This window comes from Danio rerio, chromosome 16, assembly GCF_049306965.1.
Source record: "Danio rerio strain Tuebingen ecotype United States chromosome 16, GRCz12tu, whole genome shotgun sequence".
In the NCBI taxonomy this organism is placed as follows: Eukaryota; Metazoa; Chordata; class Actinopteri; order Cypriniformes; family Danionidae; genus Danio; species Danio rerio.
The window spans coordinates 36,878,064-36,902,561 of record NC_133191.1 but is presented as its reverse complement, the minus strand read 5'-3'; the positions used below and the strand labels follow the sequence as shown (position 1 = coordinate 36,902,561).

Sequence of the window (24,498 nt, the reverse complement as noted above, 5' to 3'; positions counted from 1 at the left end):
GTACTGTACGTCAGTATTATCTTTACTCAGTGGGAGACTTATATAGCCCTTCCCATAAAGATCTGCTTATAGCATCTGACAGCTACACAAACAAGCACAATTTGTCAGTAACACAGACACAAAGAAAGACAGAGACAGGGAGAATGATAATAGCAATGCACACACACACACACACACACACACACACACACACACACACAAAAACGTAAATAAACGCAGCAGAAGATCTAGAGACAATGGGGGAGTTGTTCAAGAAGGCCGACACTACAAGCAGCTGCATACACACATCTTTTCTTTAACTCAGTCGGTGGTTGCTTTCCACAGCGTATAACCACAACCCTACACTGGCCCGCTCCTAATCCAACACACTAGATAAGATTATATAATGAGATAAAGTTTGGAAATGTTCTGCGGCAGACTGTCAGCTCCAATTCTCAGTGGTGGAGGAGAGAAAAACTATTATGTTGCGCTCTTGAATACTTGATTTTAGTTGGTCAGCAGTGGGATTTTGCAGTCAAATAAGCTGTATAATAGCTGCTTTACTCACCATTTTAGAAATTTGCTGTTATTTAGCCAATTAATAAAGTTTCATTAAAGGTGTATCAGTCTTTAGTCTAATTTTTTCCAACTGAAATCAGTATTTTATGTCTATTTAGTCAGAAATGCACAACATATTAGTTATAATTAGTAACGATATCCACTTGTTAAGTTTGATGTCACGTGAAGTGGCTTCCAGGTCCAAGCGTTCCATCAAACTGTATGAGGAAACTCAACGAATGGTAATAATAAATGTTCCCAAAGTGATGTAACACTTTTAAAAATCACAATAACAATATATCTCTCCATGTCTAATATCAGATGGCCAGAAAGTGAATAATTTTTGATAAATTGTTAAAATATTGGTGTCCGTGATGCAGCAAGTCTAAAGACACATGATGTACACCATGATTTTTTATAAAACTATGACTACTTTTTATGACTAAAAATTGGTCCTAAACCATACATCACGAATTAACAAGCGGATTGTTACTTATATTTAATTGTTTGATATAAGTAATATAATGTAAAAGATGATGATAATAGTTAAACATGGCAGTTTATTCATGTTTTAGCTTGCTGAATTATTTGCTCATTTGTTTTGTCGGGTTTCTTCTTTGTTTTTTCATGCTTCAGTCTCTCTCCACCTTTTGGTACCCATTTGTTGTGCTAGGTACCCTTCCGAAAGGGTACCCAAAAAGTGCTACGGTCCAGTTCACTTTTTAGGTATCTTTTGACAGTGTAAACGACCATAAAAGCGTACCAAACCAAACCATACCATACCACTTATTGGAAACGGGCGATTGGTTATTTGTCTTAAATTGCAGTGCTATTTGTGGGATGCTTTATACTTTGTCACTGCTGGGGAGTATTTTTCTGGGTGGGTTGAGGAGTAGATCTTGTTTTGTTTATTGAAAAGAAAATTTTAAAGATGCTGTGACTACTCACATGTAAAATAAAAATAAAATTAATCAAAAAATGTTTGGACAAATTATAGAATTTAAATACAAAATATCAATCAGACTTTTAATATTTATGCATCTCAGCCATATTCATTAAGCAACAAACAGCCAGTCAGTATAGTAAACTACAGTCCTAATCAGGTCTTAGTCTATTTTGCATTATATTAATAGTTTTCTTTATTTATATTTGATTCAGTTTGACTGTTAACTCACAGCAGAATGGAATAAATGCTCCTAAATATAGCCTTGCGTGTACATGTGTGCACATGAGCAAACACACTTTTTTTTGGGGTGGAAGGATCTAAAAAAAAAAACATAACCGCCATTGGCGGCTGGATTGGGCTTAAACATGTCTCCCTTGGTCCTCTTTTATGACTCTCCAAGGACTCTTCTAGACCACCTCCCTTCTTTTCCTCGTCCTCACTCGCTTTTCCTGCCACGTTTTTCTCTAACCTTCAAGATAAATGTCACATGCAGAAAAGCAAACCCAGAAAAAAACTTTAGCACATGACTAGACGCATGCCTATAAATTGCCATAAAATGGGGAAAGCTTATACTTTGCATGCAAACGGCTAGGGGTGTTGGCGACCTCCAGGGGTCTTTTTTTTCCCGACTCCACTCGTAGGGGACTGAGCTCCAGGCACCAGAAAGCGGAGTACTGGCCACGCTGCTGGAATGAGCTCACTTCAAAGGTGACCATAAATCAAACAGTTGTGCCCCCGCCTTCCGCTACACCATCCCCCAAAATCCCTTCTGTCACTCTCAAGACGAGGGGGCAGGGGGAGAAGCATTACCTCATGGACTCTAGGATCAGGCTTCTGCTCTCATTGGCTGTGCTTTTACAGGCTGCTGTTTAATTTGTCAGTTTCTTGATTGTCAAACTGTGCAATTCAGCTAAATAATAATAAAAAATATGGTAATTTATGGGAAGAATCTTTAACATCCTTGGAAGCTTTCCATTCCATAAAAGGTTATTTATAGTGGCAAATAACTCTTTAGATTTTTTAGATATCCTCAAACTGGTTCTTTTAAAAAGCCTTTACTGAAAATGATTATTGAAAAACCAAAAATGCTTATATGGAATCACAACAAACTTTTTAAATGCTTTTAACGTTCATGTTTTTTAAAGTTTCAAACAAAAATGATCGCTGAAATGTAACATCTAAAGCTGTGTCTCTTCATTGGCATCTTAGGTTAGAATCTAAAGTGACAGAAGAAACCGAAGTCGTAGAGTCTGGAGGTGGGTGAGGCATTTGCGGGTAACCTCCTGTTGATCTCTTCTGCAGTTCCCAAGGCGCCTGTGGTTGGTTGCCGGATCAGCGGTAGGTTAACTTGGCAAACATTTTAAAAACACTCTGTTATTGATTTCATGCACGTTTAAAGATGTAATTGGTGGTGCTTAACTCTTGGATTGTTGTGCTAATCGTACCATCACAAATAGTTTTGCTGTATGTGTATAACTAAAGCTTTTTATAATGCACTCAAGTAAATTCTCTCAAGATAAAGTTTTCAAAAGGTAGATTGAAAAGGTTTTGCCCTTGTATTTCTAAGGCCCATTTTACACTAATATGGGCACATCCCAAGGTGAGAGCAGCGCTTGTAAGACAGTTCATCAAGGATCTATCACTGGATCTCATCTTACTATAGTTGTTCACATGATGTTGACTTCATCTTATATATATATATATATATATATATATATATATATATATATATATATATATATATATATATATATATATATATATATATATATATGTATGTATAATGACTCTTTGAACTTTTTAATCTATTACTTGTTCTCTGGTAATGTGTTTTATATGAGCACAAAGATAAGTTAATATTTTAATTAATGTAACTGCTTACTCTGATTCTGCAGAGTTGACTGATTGCTTGCCTTTTTTCTATATTATATGAACTTAATGTATGCTATACTTTTATAAAGGCCATTATTGATTATTAAAACTGATATTCAGCAAAAGAGACAGGGTATGTTTCATATTTTTTAATGAAAATGAAAGAAGGCAGTTCTTTTATAGGCTCTGTTAATTTATAAAGGTCATATAAATTTGTAGCTACATGATGCTCTAACATTTTTGGTGTCTGTTAAGTTGTTAAAATCAAAATGAAAATTTACAGTTTCTTATATCGTGTTTTTATTTTGTGAAGTTTATTTATATACTAATTTCGAGAAGATCACGTGCTTATGATTGCTTGCGGCCAATCCCACATTATCCAGTTTATGATTCACCAATCAAACGATTCCTAAGACACTATAAATACCCTAAGTTCCATATAACAGCCATCTTCGTTTTGAAGAATGCCCCATTCCACTCCTACTACTCCTCCTTTCCTAGATGGGTGGCACGGTGGCCCAGTGGTTAGCACTGTTGCCTCACAGCAAGAACGTCACTGGTTCTAGTTCTTAACAAGCCATCCAACGTTTCTGTGTGGAGTTTACACATTCTCCCTGCGCTCACGTGGGTTTCCCCCGGGTTCCCCGATTTCCTCCCACCGTCCAAAAACATGCAACTTAAGTTAATTGACTAATCGAAATTGGCATCATAGACATGCTCCTAGTAAGTAGTTATCTCTTAAGAGCAATCACTATTTGTTCCTTAGCTACTACAGCAGGGGAGTTATCAAGATCTACCTAAGCTCAAACTCCCCTCTCGCCTTGCAAAATGGAGGGAGCCCCGGGCTCAAGAATCTTTTGTGCACAGGGCTCTCTCCCGGAACAGCATGCCAAACAAGCTTTATAATCAATCATCGGCTAACTGTGAACTCTTGAAATTGTTAAGATATGATATGAATATGATATCAATGATTGTTATAAAGAAGACTAAACTGTTCCCTTTGAAGATATACCCGACATTTCATCTGAAGTTTGCTTTTCAAATCTGTAGCAAACGTTATCCGTTTTAAAACTAAAACACATTAGTGGAAACCGTGCCTAAGAGTGTGAAACAAAATGGCCACAATTAGCACACAAATAATCGTAGCATACATTAAACTGGCAATTGACCAAGCTCAAGTGGTGAACTGATGTGTAGAGTTTTCATGTCATGTGATTGGTAAGATTTCTGTTTCAATCCACATAGTAAGTACTGTAATACTTTACACTGATTGCTTATGCGACTTAAAATCTGATGGGACTCAGGAAAAAAAAAAACATTTCTTTGACTTTGCAGAGGATAAGAAGGGCAATTCATCATGGTCTTATCTTGTGTGTCACGTGGGACTCTCTTTATCATGCAGCCATGCAAAAACACCATTTGTCTTCAGTGTCTTGTTCATTCCAAGTGATAAAATGTATGTTGTTTCGAACAAAAAAGAAAGAAAACGTTAGCATATAGGTAGTTTGCCGAATGCAGATAAGACCGTATAATTATGCAGATATCAAATCAGAAGGCCTCATCTAAGTGTCTATCAAAGCCTGGTTCCTCCCTCTTAAAGCTCCGCATGTGCAGCTTTCTTCAATGACGTTTCCAACCTCATTAAACTCCACAACCCCTCATAACCTCCATCTGTTCCACTTACTAAAACAAACCTGGTTGATTTACTTGACAAACTGAGTTCCACGGTGCAGTTGTGCATTTTTTAGGCCAAGTGGAGCAGCTCACCACAGATAAATGAATACGCAGACAGCCAAACAGACCCAAAGCCAGACGTAAAGGCATCGGTCTTAGGTGGCGAGTGGCGCCAGGTTCTGCACATGGCTTTCTGAAAATCTCATCATAGATCATCCAAAAATATATATTTTGTCATGACAGCTGCATATTAATAGAAAAGACTGCATTTTTTTGGGTGCTGAGCTAGCAGCCTAGTTCAAATTCACCGTATCTCACATTAATAGAGCTGATTTACTACTTTATACAGAGAAGAATGTACATTGTTAATAATCTGTACTGTACATATTTATAAATGTTAAATGAATAGTTCACCCTAAAAATAAAATGTACTCACCATTTGCACCACACTAAGAAAATATGTAGCAGATTGTTGGAAAGAGGTTTTTATTGATATCCTTGGAAGTCAATAGTTAACGGTTTCCACCATTCCCTTAAATTATTTTCATTTTTGTTCAACAGAAGAAAGAAACAAGAGGAGGATGAGTAAATAATCCCCATTTTAATATCTTTGGTTGACTATCCCTTTAACATTAGGATTTTTGTGTATGTGTTTTCATAATCATAAACAGTAAATGATTCCAACAAAAAGCTTTTAAGCTTAATGCTTGGCAGTTGGATATTTTCAGAGTGAGGCAATGTGCTCTTAGTGTCAGCACTCCTGCACTTGAGTTTAGGCAATCTGGCTCTTGTTTTGTGTAATTATGCATTTAATCCATTTTCCCGCAGTAGTTCAATATCTTTCTGTCTCTTGTATATAAAAGAATGGCAACTTCATGCCACAGGGAGAAACAGAATGTTATTGTTTCCAATGAAGAATCCCTCTTTCCAATTCAGGCAATTTCATTTCTTTCCAACTACTCTTAAAGGCATAGCTCACCCCAGAATGAACATTGGGTGGAACTTTTACTCACCCTTAGGCTATCAAATATGTAGATGAGAGTTTTTTCTTCTTCTTCAGATTGCAAATTACAAAGCAAGTCAATGGTTAGCAGCACATTTGGCACTTTAAACCAGGGGTACCCAAACTTTTTCTTATGCAGGACCAAAAGCCAAACTGATTGAGGCTAGTAGGTAAACATGATTGTCAAGGGTAATTTCCCAATTTGTTTAATAAAATTTGAAAATAACTAGAAAATATTTCTTTACGTTTTAAAAAATCAGATTGATTTACAAAATTTAATTTCAATTTGCTTTTTTGTAGCTCAGCAATAAAAGCCCCAACCCTCTCCATCATTCTCACTCTCATCTAAAAAAAGTAATGGTGGGTTAAATCAAAGATTGCAATGGGCCAACTTTGGCTTGCGGGCCCTACTTTGAGCATCTCTGCTTTAAACACATACAATCAAAACAAAATAAATACTGGCTCCTTGGAAGCAAAACTGTGAACTTGCCTGTGTGCGCATGTTATTATGTGAGATTAAAAAACACATAAGACGTGCCTGAATTCTCTTAAAATTATACTGTATGTGTGAAGGGATTAAAATAATTTGTAATGCAAGTTTAACGTAATGTAACAAAATTAGTTTTTTTCCAGCACAACTTCACAGCAATTCGTATCTTTTTGTTTTAGTTACTAATTCGTATGAATTCAGACAATCTCATTTGTACAATTTAGTACGATTTGTTTACCCCCAATGACGGTTGGGTTTAGGGTTGTGTGACATGCCTCTTTTTAAAAATCGACTCATAAGAATTAGCCAATAAACTGACAAGAGGTAAAATAGTTACGTTTCTTTGTAAGGTCAGGCTGTTTTTTCCATTATAATCAAGTTTTCATCTAGGGCTGTCGCGGTGAGGAAATTTCTCCTGCGGTAAATCTGGATGCTTATTAACGCGATAATAGGTATTAACGCCAGACACCCCAGCGACCATTTTTTTAGGGGACCATTCACCCTTAGCCGTGTCTGATATGAATAAAACACATCGGTAAATTATATTTGAATGTATTGTTAGACTTTCTTGTGTGTTTTACAAACACTAAATGTTTTGTTTTACTAGTACTTGTGAGTATTTGCATGTCTAAAATATAAAATAAGCATTAGGAGGTTGAATTGCTGCATAATTGTGATATGAAATGTCTTTTTCTGGCTCAGTGCCAGCCAACGCACCAAAGCTCAGTTTGATTTTTTCAATCACTACTCTAAGGGTAAACAAGCTAACGCTAATTTGTCATGCTTGTCACCCTGGATGATGAGTAAAACATCAGCATAAGGGACTTTACGGCCCTCACTTCAAAACTGAACAAAAGTATGATTCTGTAGTGAATTACCCTGCTGTTGCACTTCCCTCCTCCTCCTTATCTCTGTCACTGCTGAACTTTGTATCAGTGCGCAAGAGACGGAGAGAGACCGTGTTCACTCCGCTCCACACTGAACTAAAGTGTTTTTTTTTAATAATCAAACATCTAAATGTCAACACAACAGCAACTAATCAATTATGAAATTCATTTCCAACGCTTTTAGTAATTGATTTTTATCGATTTCATTGATTTGTTGATGCAGCCCTACAGCCTATAACAAGCGAGAGCAATAATATTCAGCTGCAGACCTGCAAACCCACACATGTTTTAGCACACACAGTCTGGCACACACAATCGAGGCAGGGGCGAACCATACAGTATATTGTTAAGACGAATGTTAATGTTATTAATGTCTTCTTGGACCTCGTCATCAATATATTTTTATATACTTGGTTAATGAATAGTGTACACAATAGAAAATAGTTTATATTATTTCACAAATATGGCAATTGAGACAGGCGAATGGGAAATGTTGCTTCCGATCGCCATTTAGTATAATAGACTGAACAAATTTCTATCAGTCATCATAGATGATCAGTCATTATTTATCTGACAGAGTCTATAAAGCAGATACTCGTTTGCTGGCTTTGCTGAAACATTTTTCAGAGATATATCTAAATTGAACAGGTATCATTTATCTAATCAATTTATTATAATGAAGGAAATAATAGCAAGTTAATATGTATAGCCTATAATACACCTTTATATGTAATACAAATCTTGCACAAATATTGCACAGACAATATAATTATGAAATAATGACTGAAACAGGAAACACTCAACTGTTCACAGACGGTCTCGATCACCATATTTGTAAATTACAAGTGGCGATAATGCTCCTGATCCGTCATTAACCTTATATGGTTCATCCCTGCCTAGATCGTGTGTCCTAGATCGTGTGTGCTGAAACGTGTGTGGGTCTGCGAGTCTGCAGCTGAATATATCTCAGCGACAGACACAGCACCAAGTGGATGCACAAGCTCACTCTTCCTCTATCAGTCTTACTTACCAACACACACACACAGGATTTGCACACTGGTCTTACCTTTACTTGTAAGTTTTAAAAATGACTTGGATTGCTTTGAGATGATCGAGTTATTTACTGTCCCGTACTTTGAAGCTAGCCCTTTAGCAGTGGCATTGGTCATCCATTATTTATTCACGTTTTGATTGAAAGTCCAATTTTGATAATTTTTTTGAGCAAGGATATTGAATTTGCATTTTTAAAATGTTTTTTGATGCTGCCTCACGTCGCTTCCTACGCTGTACTTGAACAGGACAGACACAAAATACAGCAATTTTAATCATTAAAAAGATTTAAATCATTTAAGACATGGAGAAATTGCATTTATAGCACAGATCAGTGGACAATATTTTTTTTATTATTATACATCTCATGATGGCAGGTGAGGATGATGAAGCGGTTTTTGTGGTTACTCTTTTTCCTTTGTGGTTATCACGACAGCCCTATTTTCATCACTGGAAAAATCTAAATGTTGTTGATTTTATTTTTACGAGTGCATTCGAGTTTTAACTCCATTCACTTGCGAGTAGACCATCCAAATACGACAGTGGTTGATAAGTGTGTTTGAATGCAATTCATGGTTCGGTGGACTTCATGTGCTAAATGTCAACAGCAAACAAGTCACTGAAGCATTCAAAAGGGGCTCTGTCTTTTTGTTCTCAAGGTTTTGCTCAGGCAGCCTTGTCAACAAGTGTCTGACAACAAGTGTCTTTGCTTTCTCATCCCTTTCCAGGCCCTCTGCACTAAATCATTTTCATCTTTCTATGCGCTATAGCCGCCATCCTTTTATAGACACAACAAGGACACTTTCTCCCATTTATGGGCCTCTGTGAAGTGCTGAGCCATGGTCAGCAAAAGTAACGTGAAGGTGTTCGCTCAAAGACGGTGACAGCTACCTCCGCTCTCTGTACCGCTTCAGTTCCAAAAATTAATCTTCTCAGATCCTCAGTGCCAACTTGTGTTGTCACAATATCAAGTGGCTACCAATACTATTATTTACAATAGTGACTAAAAGTGATGAGAATCATTGAAATTGCACTTTTTTACTCAAACACACTGATTTAATGTTTTATATGCATTCTGCTTAGTTGTACTTGGAGAGCATGAAGTTTAATTGTGATGTACAATTGATTAACTTATGATAACACAGGACAGCAAGCTTAATGAGGAATGGTGCTAATCAAATACAAAAAAGAACAAGATCTGTTTTGATCATTCTACATTGTTTTATTATGCCATCATTTTCAGTGATGCAAAAAATAATCATAGGAAGAGCCGATGAAATAATAATAACCAATTATATTACAGTGAATTAGAGCTGGGCGATATGGCAAAAATGCAGTCTCGATAATTATTTTCCATATTAAACGATAACGATGTATATTTCGATATAAGTTGTTAATGCTTCCAGAATTAAAAAAGTATCCCATTAATGACTGGTGGCTGAAAATTCAGTAAATCTCTAATATCAACACGTTTTTAGATTCCCATTGTTGCACATTTTTGCTGTGTGATTGGCTCTTAGATCAATATAAAGGTAAAAAAGTCTAGATCTTATCATTGTTATTGACATACATTTTATCGCTATTCGATATAATATCTTTTATCGGTCCAGCCCTACCGTGAGTGTATATTTTGTATCTTGTGAGATTTTGTAAAAAAAAAAATAATAATATTAATAATAATAATAAATCCATGTTCCGTCTGAAGCAGTAGTTGGACCTTTTTGACAAATAATTTTGTCAGTTAAACCACTTCACCACATTTAATATGTTGTTCTTTTAAATATCACACCTTCTTTATATTCCAGTGCTTTAATGAAACCAATAAGGTCAGTAAAATCAAATGGGTGAATGTAATCCTGGACCATAAAACCAGTTTTAAATGCCAATTTTTCAAAATTATCTAAAAGTTGATAGCATATAAGGCATATGATAATATGATAATACCCATGATTAAATACACACATATTTAATACATAATATTATATTAAACTATCTAAAGTCTGGAATCTGAGGAATCAAAAAATTTAAATACAGAAAATCTTAAATTGAGTTTTAATATCGGACATTAACAAATTGGCTTCATGGAACATGATGTTTATTTAATAAAATATAATTTGGACTCATAATCTATTTTTGGGTATTGCCAAAAATATATATGTGCAACTTAATTCTAAAGGCTGATTTATACTTCGTCAAGAACATGCGTATGCAGCCTTCGTGCAGTCACATAGCTCTTGCTGTGGCTGATACCAAAGCTAATGCCCACCTCTCAAAAAATGTTCCAACACATTCCACAAACACACATTTCAACAACGCGTAGCACAAGCTTTGTGATTGGTCAGCTTGGTAGCACTGACGAATGGGCCGAGAGCCGAGCCAACTCGTTGAAGCAAGTGTTTACAAGTGTTGAGTCCCATGAAGGAGCCCCAATTGGAAACTTTTGTTTTGTGTTTACCTTATGACTAAAGTTGTTGCATGTCCGCCAGTTCCTGCCTCTGAATGAGCGAGTTTGAGCCACTTGTACATCAAAGTAGCGTTCAGAAAGAAGCAAAACACCAGCGAAGAAATTCGACACAGAGGAAAATAAAAACCTCACTGCCGGCTAGCGTTTCAGAAGAGTTATTGCAGAGCAAGACTTGTTTAAACTTCTGTGTTGAGTGATCAGCGTGACCCACGGTGCCCACCTAGTCGTGCATTTATACTTCTGCGTGCTCTTTGTGTTGCTTATAATCATAATAAGCATAAGGTAAACACAAAACAAAAGACACCATCTGAAGCTCCTTCGTGGTACTGTACACTTGTAAACACTCGCTCCATTTGGCTCACAGCTCTCAGTACCACCCACTTGTCAGCACTACCAAGCCAACCAATCACAGAGCTTGCGCTACACGTCATTGCAACGTGTAGTTACATTTTTAGAGAGGTGCGTGTCAGAGTCGGCATCAGCCACGGCGAGGGCCGAACCATATGCGTGTGCTTGACGCAGAAGTTTAAATCAGCCTTAGCAGGTTTTGTGCTCCAGGTTCACAAATTACTTTTCCAAACGTCACTTTTGTCCACTACGAAGAATTCATAACTGGATATCTAAAAATATACAGATATTTTTTACATAAATATTTCTCGAGCTTAATCACATAAAAGCACTGATAGAATTGGAGATTTCTGTGTGTGATTCCACTGATAATGCACAAATTAAACAAAGCCTCTTAACACAGCTTCTAATTTTCATAATGACCAATGCAATCTACCAACAGCAGTGCAAATGACTAAATAATGTAACGGTAATCCATATGTTTGAGTAACGTCTTCTGGCATTCCAAATAAATGAACATCTTTGCATTCCTCCATCTATAGCAACTACCCCAACATGTCAAAAGCGAAATGGGTGCTTCTTTGGCCATTAAATATTGTTGCTCATGAATACGAAATGTCATTATTACAGAAAATATAACACCATTTATAATGCAAACCACATATTTTTGTCCCACTTGTTTACATTATCTTAAGACAAACCAAATGCTTTTACATTCATAAATAAAGGTTCATTGACCATTTACACTAGCAGATTCATGATGCACATATCGCAGCTGTCTATTTAAGAGGGAAACAATTTCCTGCAGCTGTGCACCATATAAACATCTGCATGAATTGGAGTGGTAGAAGACAACAAAAAAAAACTGAAGCGATCTCAGTGAGTGTCGGTTTTTAGCCATTGTACCTTAGTGTGCTCTGTAGGTCAGCTGGGGTTAGCCAGTTCATCGTGCTCCATGAAAGATTATGACAGCTCGAATGCTGTCAAAGTCAAGGTTTGTTTATAAGTCCAAAAGCAACCGTAAGGAGTCATTCATCACTACATACAAACACAAAACAGATGCACAAACACGAAATGGAAACACTCAGTCAGATTTCCTCGCATCTGAAATGATGTCACAGCCATTTGCTCTCATCTCTTACAGATGTGGAGGCTAATTAAACATTGGGAAGTGATCAGCACTTACAATCCAGACTTGGCAGCATGTATCGTGCTTAAATGCATGTGAATCTGTGCATTTAAAGATTCGGGGCTTTTGTAAGATAAGCCCTGAACATTGCAGTGGTGAATCTCATGTGTAAGATGTAATGATTGCGATTAATCCTTTTAAATGGCTTGGTGGAGATTTAATGGCTCTTCTTGATGATTCAGAGTCTGGTGTAAAGCTAAACAGCTGGGCCGCTGACTTTGTAACCAGTGGTTTCGAATCTAAATATTTATTTAAATTTTTGTACACTGCACTCCTAGCATGCTATTCTCATAACGCTTCTGTGCTGCCGCCACTGAAGACCCAGCAAAGCTTTACTGGATCAGATTGACCCTGCTTGGTAAATTACGTTTGGAACAGAATGTGTGAGAGACAGTGGTGTCAGTACAAAGCATTTTACATTGACTTGTAGAGATGCTTTTGATAAATGATTAAATGGACAATTGTTTTCTTTGTTTAATGGAACAGGGAATAAATCATGTTGAAAAAAGCACTTTATTCAGCCATATTAAAACTTGCAGTAGGTATAAGGCTAATTTAAAGCATAAATGTCACATCCATCTTTTTGTTGTTATTAAGAGGCCTTTATACAACAACTAAAACTGAAAACAATATTTGTATGACTGATTTACATGACTGAAAATGCTAACAAGTTTCAACATGCAGGTTTTTGCAAGCAATTTTGTTATTTTTTAACAAATCAATTTTTTTTTTTAACAAAATCAATTGATTTTCTTTGTTTTTGTTTTTTAATCTATAATGTCATGCACATTTATTACATGTTCATTCAAGCATTTATGAGTACTTGACAACCATAAACAACAGTGGTGGAAAAAAGGTTTTTAGACATTTTCACAGATAATAAAAAAGGTATAAACAAGTATTGTTTTAACAACATTGCTGTCTGTACACAAACCTTTTTTTTTTTTTTTACAGGAAAGTGTTTTTAGTACATTGTTATCATGCAACTTTTACCCTAAAAGTTCTTTAAGTGGTTTAAATATTTCTTAACAATTATTAATACTAATAGTTTTAATAGCATTAAAATATTAATAATAACTTTCTAGCATTTATAACAGGTTGTTTTGCATGGAAATAATAATGCTTGTTTTTTAGCTTAAAACTATAGCACTAGTTCAAACTCTTTGTTTTAAGCAAAAATATACATAATATACATGCATGACACTATATTTCTTTTCTTTAAACCATCGAATATTAAATGATTTGGTTTTCCTAATACACTTGCTTTGTGATATGAACTTTTTTTCAACTGGAATTTTTTTTTTTAATACCTCACCCTGACGTCACTGATTAAAGTTCTCCGTCCAGAGTGGAAAGACTTGACTAAAATTCCATCAAGATGGAGAAGTGGCACAGCAGACGGAACATTACAAACTGTTTCATTTATCAGCATGAATGAATCAAGTCAGAATAATCAGCCTGCAAAGCAGATGTTTGAACCCCGAGTTTCCAGCATGTGGTGAATCACTGTTCAACATAGCAAAATTCCCAGCAATGAAGATGAACACAGTAGTTTACATCAAACCACATGCTTGACTATTCAGAATTTTTATATTGTATCCTACTCAGGTTGTATATGTTGTTTAATTTCTCTGCTGACTCTGAATCAGCAATATTTCATGATCTATATAAAAAATCTATCTATAAATATTAATTTCCCTATTTTTAAATTTTCACAGTACTTCCTAATATTTTATTCTTCTGGAGATATTCTTATTTATTTTAGTTTGACTGCAATCATTTTTAAGCAATTTTAAGGTCAATATTATTAGCCCCTTAAGAAATAATTTTGTACAATTATCTACAGAACAAACTATTGTTTTTTCCCCCAAAATATAATAATTGGATTTTGTTTGAAGTACAGAACAAAATACATAAAAATATACAAATACAAAAATAAAAATAAATAAAAAGACAAATGGTTAAAAATGTGGAAAAAATATGTAAATTAATTACATAAATTCAAAAAATAACAGTACATAATAACAAAGAAAATGTAAAAATAACAGTGTTCAGCACATTTTTTGTACCTTGCATTTCACAGCTTTCCAGTGTGTGCTGGATAAACAAATGTGTTAATTATTGCTGAAATGTAAGACATCTGTACAATACAATAAGACACCAAAAAGGGTTTGAAGGATCAAAAATAAAAAAATGTTGCATGGTCCACCTGGTTCAGAAAGTGTTGAAAGGGGGTCCATATTTTCTAAAAATCTTGTAATTTTCCATTAACAGTGTATGCCAGCTTCTCCAGAGCAAAAAAGCTAGTCATTTCTTTAATTCGCTGGCCACAGGATGGCATTTGAGTTTTTTTTTTCAATTTAAAGCAATAACACACTTCGCTTAAAGTATACTAAAATCGAATAGTTTGCTTGTGTTCAGATCCAGGTTTACAGGATATATATGAAATAAACATAATTTGGGAACCAAGTGTTTATTTTCTTCAATTAATGTCATTGTTGATGTGTGAAACGTAGATGGAGGGCAGGAAGTGAATCTTCTATACAGGAATCGCAGTTTATGTTTTGTGTTGTTTATAATTGTCTAAATCGGCCAAAATAAGAAATGCTGAACAGCTTTTATAGACTTCCTAAAGATTTTGCTAATAAAGAGGGAGAAGTTCAAGAAACTGGCTGAAAAAATGGAAGGTGGCATGTAATAAACATTGATTTATTCATTACATCCATGTGTAGAAACATTTTTGAATGCAATAATTAATTTGACAGCACTAATAACGATTATATACAGGCCTAACTTTGTGTATTATCTCACTGTTTCTCAACCACGTTCCTCAAGGACCACCAGCACTGCATGTTTTGGATGTCTCCTTTGTCCGTCACACCCATCACAGGTCTTTTAGTCTCTGCTAATGAGCTGATGATCTGAATCAGGTGTGTTTGGTTACGGAGACATGGAAAATTTGTGCAGAGATGCTGGTCCTCCAGGAACGTGGTTGAGAAACATTGTATTATATGTTAATGTATTATATCAATAAAATACAAACACTACAATACTTATACAAAATCCAAGAGAACATTATCTCGGTTTTGTTTTATAATAATCCATGTCTTTATATGCATACGGAATACAATAGAATGCATGATTTCAACCATCGCTAAACTACAGGTTTTATTTGCTCTGGATCTAAATTTTAAAGCCTACTCCCTGCAGTTATGCACATAATTCACTTTCATTCTGATAGTACGTTACAGTAGGCTTGACAGTCATACAGTAGCTTTGAGAATGCCAAATAGACACGTTTTATATGACTATTACAAGTACAGACCAGTGTGTACGTTCCAGTGTGGGTATTCATCGCCAGTATGAATGCATCTCTCTGACAGATTCATGAAAATCTCCTCGTGGGGGTTGTGTGAAATAAAGCAGTGTAAAAACCCAGCCCTGTGATGGGACAGAGCATTGAGTCTCACACAGTATATGGGTGAACCAAACCTCTAGGGTGCCTAGATTCCTGAATCTGATCAGAGATGATGTGCGTCAAAGGTGACTCAGGGCGTGGTGACAAAAGAGTGTAGATGGATAGATTGCACACTAACATCTGTTGGTTGTGATACAGCTGGTATAACAGACATAATAAGCTCAGACCGTTATAAAACTGCTATTGGTTAATCTGTGTGACCCACAGATGTTCAATGACTTCAGCCATGCATTCAAACACATGCCATGTGGGCCTGCTAATCACACTCGTAAGGTGTGAATCAGCAAGTTTTAAAAGGTGGCCAGCGATGAAAATTGTAGGAACTTTATTCAAGTTATGGTTCCTTTTTTCCAGTTTTGGTTTCACAATGAAAATGTTTTGATGTAGAATGGTAGCTTGTAGCGCTAGTTCTACCAGGAAGACATAATGCCACGTCACTCATCACAATCAATTCCAACCAATATCCATGAGACACAAGGAATATATAAGCTGTCCATTCGATTCATTTGGTTGCAGATACTAATGCCGACGTTGAGCCACCATCCTCACCACCACCACCACCACCAGGTTGGTTCGTCCAGGGGGGTAAGCTTCACCCCTGCCTTTATCCTCGACAGCCATAGCTGGATCTACAAACTTTCAATTCAAGCTACAGACAGGGCCTCCACCAAAGAGAGCTTACATTTTGTTAAATCAAACTATACTCATCAAATAAATGTAATTCAGTATCATATTTATCTCACTGGTCTTTCTGGTAGAGAAATTTCTTGGCTAAATATTACATTTAACTTTAAAGACTTTATCCAAAGAGAATAAAATACTTTGAGAGACTGAAATCTGTGAAACTCGAGTCATTTGTTTGGGAATTGGGGGTATTTAATTCGCTAAACAGAGCAACTCATAATTTGTAAATGTATTGTAGTTTCGTAAATTGCACTACAGTGGTATATTTATGGAATTTGATTCCAAAATTAAGCAGATTTTATCACACAAGCACTTTGAAACCGTAATCCATGCCTCTCTAACCTCCGGCTTGGAATACTGCAATGCCCTTTATTTTGAGGTGAGTCAGTCTTCTATTTCTCAACTGCAACTTGTTCAGGATACAGCTGCGCGTCTTTTACCTGGCACACACAAATACAAGCACATCACACCGGTTTAATCTTCTCTCCACTGGCTGCCCTTGCATTTCAGGATCCATTTTAAGTTACTTCTATTTGTTTTTAAGCATCTGAATGGTGCTGCACCCCTTTACCTCTCTGAGCTTCTTTGTCCCTACACACCTTCTCGTTTGCTCAGGTCAGCCGACCAGCTTCTCCTGGGTGTGCCCGGGACAAGTCAAAAGCTTAGAGGAGATTGGGCTTTTGCTGTGGCTGGACCAAAATTGTGGAATGAGTTGCTGTTGTATATTAGACAAGCCTCTTCTATTACTGTTTTTAAATCTCTTCTTAAAACCCACTTGTTTAATTTGGCTTTTAGCACAGTGTGAGACGTGGACATTTTATGTTTATTTATTTGTATTTTAAAGTTCGTGCTAGTATTTTAAAGTATGTGCTACACTTTGTTTTAATCTCTATTGTCAGCACTTTGGTCAACTGTGTTGTTTTAAAGTACTTTTTAAATAAAATTGAATTAAATTGAAAACAAAGTGGCTCATAAGAATCATTTGTTTAAGAACCGAGGAAGCATTTTTTTTTTTTTTTTAATGTCTAATAGACGTCTAAACATAGTCATCTTGGCTAAAACAAGGCTAAAATTGCGTTGTCAGTGAAAATCTAATGGGCTAAAACTGGACTAGTCATCATATAAACAGAAATGAATGACTACACATATAAAGTCTTTCGAATCTGTCTATTTGACGACTAGTCTTGGGCTGTTCTTGGATGTCTATTAGATTTTTATTGACAGCCCAAGTTTAGCCTTGTTTTAGCCAAGCTGTTTACATTTAGATGTCTATTAGACATCTATTAAATACAAAATTGTTTGCTGGGAAGTGACAAAGCAGCTCATAGATTGGACAAGACTCTCTGAATGTGTATGGTTTTGATTCACTAAAAGTGATTAATAAGAGTCAGTTGTTTGGGAAATGGGACTACACGGGTTGCACTTGTATGGATTGATTGACTGTAACAAAGTGATTCATGGAAGTAATTTGTTTGAGAATTGGAATACATTGGTTGCAAATGTATGGATTTGATTGACTGAAAGAAAGTGACTCTTAGGAGTCATTTGTTTGGCAACTGACTTCACTAGCTGCACATGTAAGGATTTGACTCAGTAAAACAAAACAGATTCCGCTTCAAAAAAAAGTGTTCAGAAATTGAGCAACACTGATTTCCCTATTTGTTCATGGTCATCCATCCACCTATTCATTCACTTATGACTTATGGAGCATATTTCACTACATTTCACAATTAAAAAAAAGATCATTTTAAAAAGCAGACACTAAAATCTACAACCAAGGACATAACAAGCCAAATCCTGACCGCTTGGTATTAGCACCTAGCCTAGAGCAGCATTTTCAAGCAAGCTAGTGTTGTAGAGAAATGACCGGAAGTAAGACAGACAAAGGGGTTTAACAAAAAGCGGCTCAAAGCAAGACACTAAACATCTACGAAGGACAATAAGGCTGCGAGAGGAAGAGAGAAAAGGTAAACAAACAGTACAAGCGAGCAGTTAGCACAGCGAGCAGCAGGTCGCATCTCCTGGGACCCAAGCTGTGAGGATCTGATTTCATCCATTCATTCTCCTCAGTTTGGGAGGAAGCCACCATCTCCCTGGGTCACAGATGCACCTGGAGTCTCCCGCAGGAAACCCGCACTCACTTCCCTTAATTCAGAGTTAACCTCTCAAAACAACCAGTCAAACAACCCCCATGTGCTATTTTAGTAAAATGTGGGGCAGTAGAACACAAGAAGTCTGAATCCTGAGATAATACTATAGATTTTTTGTACACTGAAAAAAATAAATATTCAAAAATGATTCCTTGAGATGATTCCTTGAATTGACATTTTTTAAGTTGAGTGGTTGTAAACAATTTATTTGGGTTGAATTTAAAAAAACAAATTAAGTTGAACATTACTTAATTTATTTTGATTGTTTGAATTCAGCACTAAAAAAATTTTGTAACAATTTTGCAGACAGATTTTTTTTCACTGTACTGTGAGCTTAGGGAGAGTTGACATACAACTAATGCAAAGAAGACAGTAAACAGGGTGTACTGGTAATTCTTCTAGACATTTAAATTCATGTTACTTCATCTGGCATGGTTTTTAAAGATAAACCGAAGGCTTCATTGTGTCAGGCTTTGTGTTATCTCAGACATTTGGATACAGAGCTGCTTTATTGAAGGACAGATGTTCAAGTCCAATTGATTTGCATATGGATGGACTGATAAATGTTTATGGCTACAATTGTACGCCCATTTTGTGTGGTGTTCAAGCCACACTTCTAAATGAACAAGCACATTCAGTGTTTGTTATGACTAAGCAAGTGGCTTAGTATAATAGCATACCAGGGTTTTCTGCTGTGTATACAAAGTATATTGCGCACAGCGATTTTTTTTTTATGCACAGGCTATAATTGTGCACAGCATTCAGTGGAGCTTACAATATGAAAAAGTACTGCATCCCTAAATGCATTGCACTCAGTCTTGTGACTTAAAAACAACAGTCCCTGTATGAGGCAAAGCTTTACAAAAAAAAACACAGTGCTTCCAAAGAATGTGGCCATGGCCAAGACTGCAGTCACATTACTTTGACACGACAAAAAAAAAATGCATTTTCAATCTCCTTCAGTTTCTGACAAGTCTAAATATTCCAGACGCTAAAAATGTTCTCCTGAGATGACAACATCACACTTTATGGACCCTTTTTAAGACTTTATGGATCATACATACTACCAAAGTGTGCAGGAATTTTGAACCACAAGAAAAAGAATTGATCATAAAAATAACAGACTGAATGTTGTTGGCACAGCAGGAGACTTCAGAAACCATACTTCTTAAGAGAGGAAACCCTGTTGTGGTTAGGTCTAAATGAAATACGGCCCAATTTAAGAACTTGGATTTCTTTGATGGACACCATGAAGCCCTTGTGAATGACTTCTTACGATGGGGTATGGCAGAGAAAACAATAAAAATATTCTATCTTTTTTAAAGTTTAGGCTTTGCATTTAGCTAACAAATTCAAAAATATATTTACATTACCTGTCAAAAGGATTTGGGTTCAGTATGCTTTTTGAATATTTTAAAATAAGCTTATCCTGCTCACAGAGGCTGCATTTATTTAATCAAAAATACAGTACAAATTGTAAAATTGCAAAATATTATTGCACTACAAAATAACTGTTCAAAAGTAGTTTATCACTTATTTTTAATTATTTATTCCAGTGATTTTAATGATGAATTTTCCGCTTCATTTCTCCAGTCTTTAGAGTTACACAATCTTTCAGAAATCACTCAAATATTTATTATTATTATTATTATTATTATCATCATTATTATTTTTATTAATGGTAATAGTAATAAAAGCAATAATGACTTAAGTAATAATTTTATTTGAAACTACATGCAATAAGTAATAAACAAATATTTAATAAATAAAAATTTAACAATTTTTACATTAAATAAATGCTGCCTTGATGAACAGAATAATATATATATTTTTTTTTTTAAACATGAAAAAAACTGACCCCAAACTTTTGATCGGTAGTGTATATAAAAAAAAATATTTAAAAAAAGGTGTTTTTGAAAGTTCTCATGTAAGTTGCATTTTTTTAATTAAAAATAAAGTAAAACATTAATGTTGTAAAAAATATATATACATAAAAAAATTATTTGTTAAATTGTAATCTATTACTCTGCTATTATTAAACACTTCATTTTAACAAGATACTTCAGGAATATTTTTTATGTTTAGTGTTAAAAATATTTTTTCACATTATTTTTTTGTATTTTGTTTGTATCTTTATTTATTTATTTATTTATGTGTATGACTCCCCTTGTCTAATATCCTTTTTTGTTTTTATTTGTATGTTCATTAAAACCAACAAAGAATTTTTAAAAATAATAGTATGAATCCCCCCCACCCCCAACAAACTAACTCACCCAAAAATGTTGTTGAATGGTATAGTGTATTTAAAAAATCTAAAATTTAAATTTAATAATTATTTATAGAAGTCACTCTAAAACTAAATAAAAAAAATCCCCTGTTTATCGTGCCTTTATAATTAGAGAGTAAAATACAGACATATCCTAATGTGTTTAGACATATAGAACTGCATATTGCACAATCGCCTCCTGAAGCACTCAGTAAAATGAGTCATAATACAGTATGAGCAGCACACTATGGCTCATAAAGTTTGTGGCATGTATATGAGAGGATGGAACTTAAGTTTCAAAGGTGTGATTTGGTTTCTCCACAAGCACTTCTGAACTCTTCTTGGAATAATGAATGGGAAAAGAATAGCAGAGCGCTGGCGGCAGACAGTATGGGAATCTGCCTCTGAAGTAAGCACATTAAAGGCTGCTTAATACACCAAAAAGGCAAAGTGATGCACCTCAAAGATGTCTACTCTGCTTTTTTCTCATACACACACAATCACATGCATGCCAGAACATGCCATAAAACTTATAGTAAAATAATCAATGAGTCACTGAGCATGACACAACTGACCGGCTGCCTGCAATGTGTACAGGATGCCAGTAACAGCAGCGTGGCTTGAAAATAGAAAAGAAAAAGGAAATGAGATGTGAACTCTGTTCTGTTCTTCTTGCAAACTTTCCTGACCTATTCACTGCATTTGTTTTGCAGTTGTCTGACTTGTCAAAACTTTGCTGAGAAACAATGCCAAAAGTTTAGTCACCAGCTGATCTGATTTTTAAAGCAGACTCACCCATTGACTGATAACATATTTCCACTCTTCAGTTTTCAGCCATTCAAGGTGTGCCTTTATGAGTCACATCACTCACTGATATGTGATTTCCTGTTGCATGTTTAATTCAATGTTACTTTCTATAAACACAGCAGATTACGAAATAGCGTATTATCACTCTCAGCAGATGTCTATATTATTACCTCATCAAACAGTGCTGCTGGTTACTAAAAACCGTTCACTTTGCCTTGGAATGCAACATGTCCTGGGATGAGCTGTTCTCAAAGATGAGCAGTCAAGTTCCAACCTGGATTTGCTTTTGGCTAAACTCAAGAATATGTCAGGACCCCCATGGCACACATCTTCAGTGTGTTTCTCTAATAGTTTTCTGCACACGCACAAAAAGACTTGAGGTTTGGCTGTCAGAAAACTTATACAAATTACTGTCATGTCTTGACACGTGTGCCAGATTCTTCTGAAAATTACAAGTGTGTGGAGCACAAAAAGTTCACCACAGGAGAGTTAAAGATGACCTTGAAAGGGCTTAAATATAATAGTCTTTCACTCACTGAAGAATGAATGGCATTTCTGTTACTGCTGGTTCAGCAAATATATTTTTAACCCAAAGCCAAACATGAGTAAGCATTCAACAGGTGATCCTAGGGATTTTACCTCAATGAACTATCTATGAAACTGCAATTTGAGTGTTAATGCAATATAAACAAGTTATAACAGTTATTTGAGGAACAACAGGTTTTGCCTACAACTTCATCGAGAGCTTTATGAATGAATGGACACTTTCATAGGCGAACAGTTAATCGATTTTTACTCGCTGGCTATCAATAATAATAAACGGGTTGATAATGCTCTCTGTCACGTGAGTTTCTTACTTTAAATGACAGGAAAGAAAAGAAGAATTAGCGCACCTACCCAGTCAAAACTCCTTCAGTACTCTGTCCTAGTCGGGTCAGTTAAGTTGGCCTGGTCAGCAGATGTGTAGTCCTGCAGAAGTGTCCGGCTCTCCCTCAAAGCACCGAATGAGAGAAATGCTCGCGCTCAACTCTTCCATGCGCTACTATAGAGGAAGTTGAGTGAGTCACAAGCTCCCGCCCCAGTGGATGAAAACGGTCTTCCTTCTTTTCGAACAAAGTTTCATTCAATAAGTCTTAAATTGAGTTTGCTTCGTTATCCAGTGACTTCTTGTCTGCAGTTATCTTTAGCGCGCAAAAGAGCATCTGGCTGTTGTAAACGAAAGAGGATCAAATGCTTGCTTACCTGTTACTTGACACTCAAATCTGAGGGGGATGATGAACTTTTTTTCTCTCGGTAAACGTAGCTGCTCATGGGGGGATGGAGCATATTGTAGTTTTTATTAAACGGAATTGATGATTATGATATTTTCTCATATATGTTGGTTGATTATTAACAGTTGTACGATGTTTTCGTCTAGAAACATTCAGCTGTAGAAAGTCAAGAAAAGTTCATCGTTTGTTTTTTTTTTTCCTTTTCAAGTATCTTTTATGCTTCAAGAAAAATGATTGTACTTCTAAAATTACATTTCTTCAGCGGTTATAATTATTTATGACCTTTTCAGCCAGTTTTTGAGCAAAGAATCACAATTAAGATGTTCAACATGCACTGTAAATCTGAAATGTTTTAGTGCACAGACATAAGTTTGGACTGTGTGTAAAGAAGAGACGGATTAGGGCTATTGCTGAAAATAGTTTATAAAAGAAAAATACAGAAGCTAATCATTTTAAATTTGAAATGAAACATCTATATGGATTTTTTAAACAGGGATGCGTGTACTGTATGTCCACTGGATTAACCTAAACACTTCATGAGGAAAACCATTTAAAACACATTGTTTCAGTCTACAATAATGGATAAACAAATTATTAGTTCATTCATTTTCCTTCGCCTTAGTCTCTATTACAGCAGAATGAACCACCTAATTTTCCAGCATATGTTTTACCAAAGTCACTTTGGTTTTACCTTCCAGCTGCAACCCAGTGTTGGGAAACACCCATACAAAGTTATTCTCTAACACACACATATACACTCATACACTACGGCCAATTTCATTCATTCATTTTGTTTTTGGCTTAGTCATTTTATTAATCTAGGGTCAACACAGTTGATTGAACCGCCAACTTATACAGCATATGTTTTACGCAGCGGATGCCCTTCCAGCTGCTACCCAGTACTGGGAAACTCCCATGCACAATCATTCAAACACACACACACACGCACACACACACACACACACACACACACACACACACACACACACACACACACACACACACTGTACACTACAGCCAATTTAGTTTATTTAAATAACCTATACCGCATGCCTTTAGCCTGTGGGGGAAACCAGAGCACCCAAAACCCACGCGAGCATGGGAAGAACATGCAAACTCCACACAGAAATGCCAACCTGCCCAGCTTGGACTTGAACCAGCAACCTTCTTGCTGTGAGGCAGCAATGCTAACCACTGAGCCACCATGCCACCCCTGAACGAATTATTGCCATGTGATATTTGCAAGAGTTTGCTAAATACTGTAAATACTTAAGGTACTTAAATGTCATCATCTGTAACAGAGGTAAGTGTTTCTTTGATCTGTTTTGTTTTCTCAGTCATCTTTGAAATATGATAGGCTACTCAGAAGATACAATATCAAA

The 24,498-nt window shown here is 35.8% G+C and overlaps 1 protein-coding gene across 2 annotated transcripts in view; it reads right to left on the bottom strand.

Moving 5' to 3' along the window:
- The window catches only part of fhl3a (four and a half LIM domains 3a), an 80,825-nt gene extending 57,974 nt beyond the window's left edge, over positions 1 to 22,851 (bottom strand). The window contains exons 1-2 of one of the 2 annotated variants that reach the window (XM_068219340.2): positions 22,743 to 22,851; positions 16,965 to 17,062 (exon numbers count right to left, since the gene is read on the bottom strand). The gene's annotated coding sequence lies outside the window, so the exon portion shown is untranslated. The remainder of the gene's footprint in view (positions 1 to 16,964; positions 17,063 to 22,742) is intronic. The other variant, XM_021474356.2, reaches the window with a different exon arrangement.
- Between the last annotated feature and the right edge of the window lie 1,647 nt (positions 22,852 to 24,498).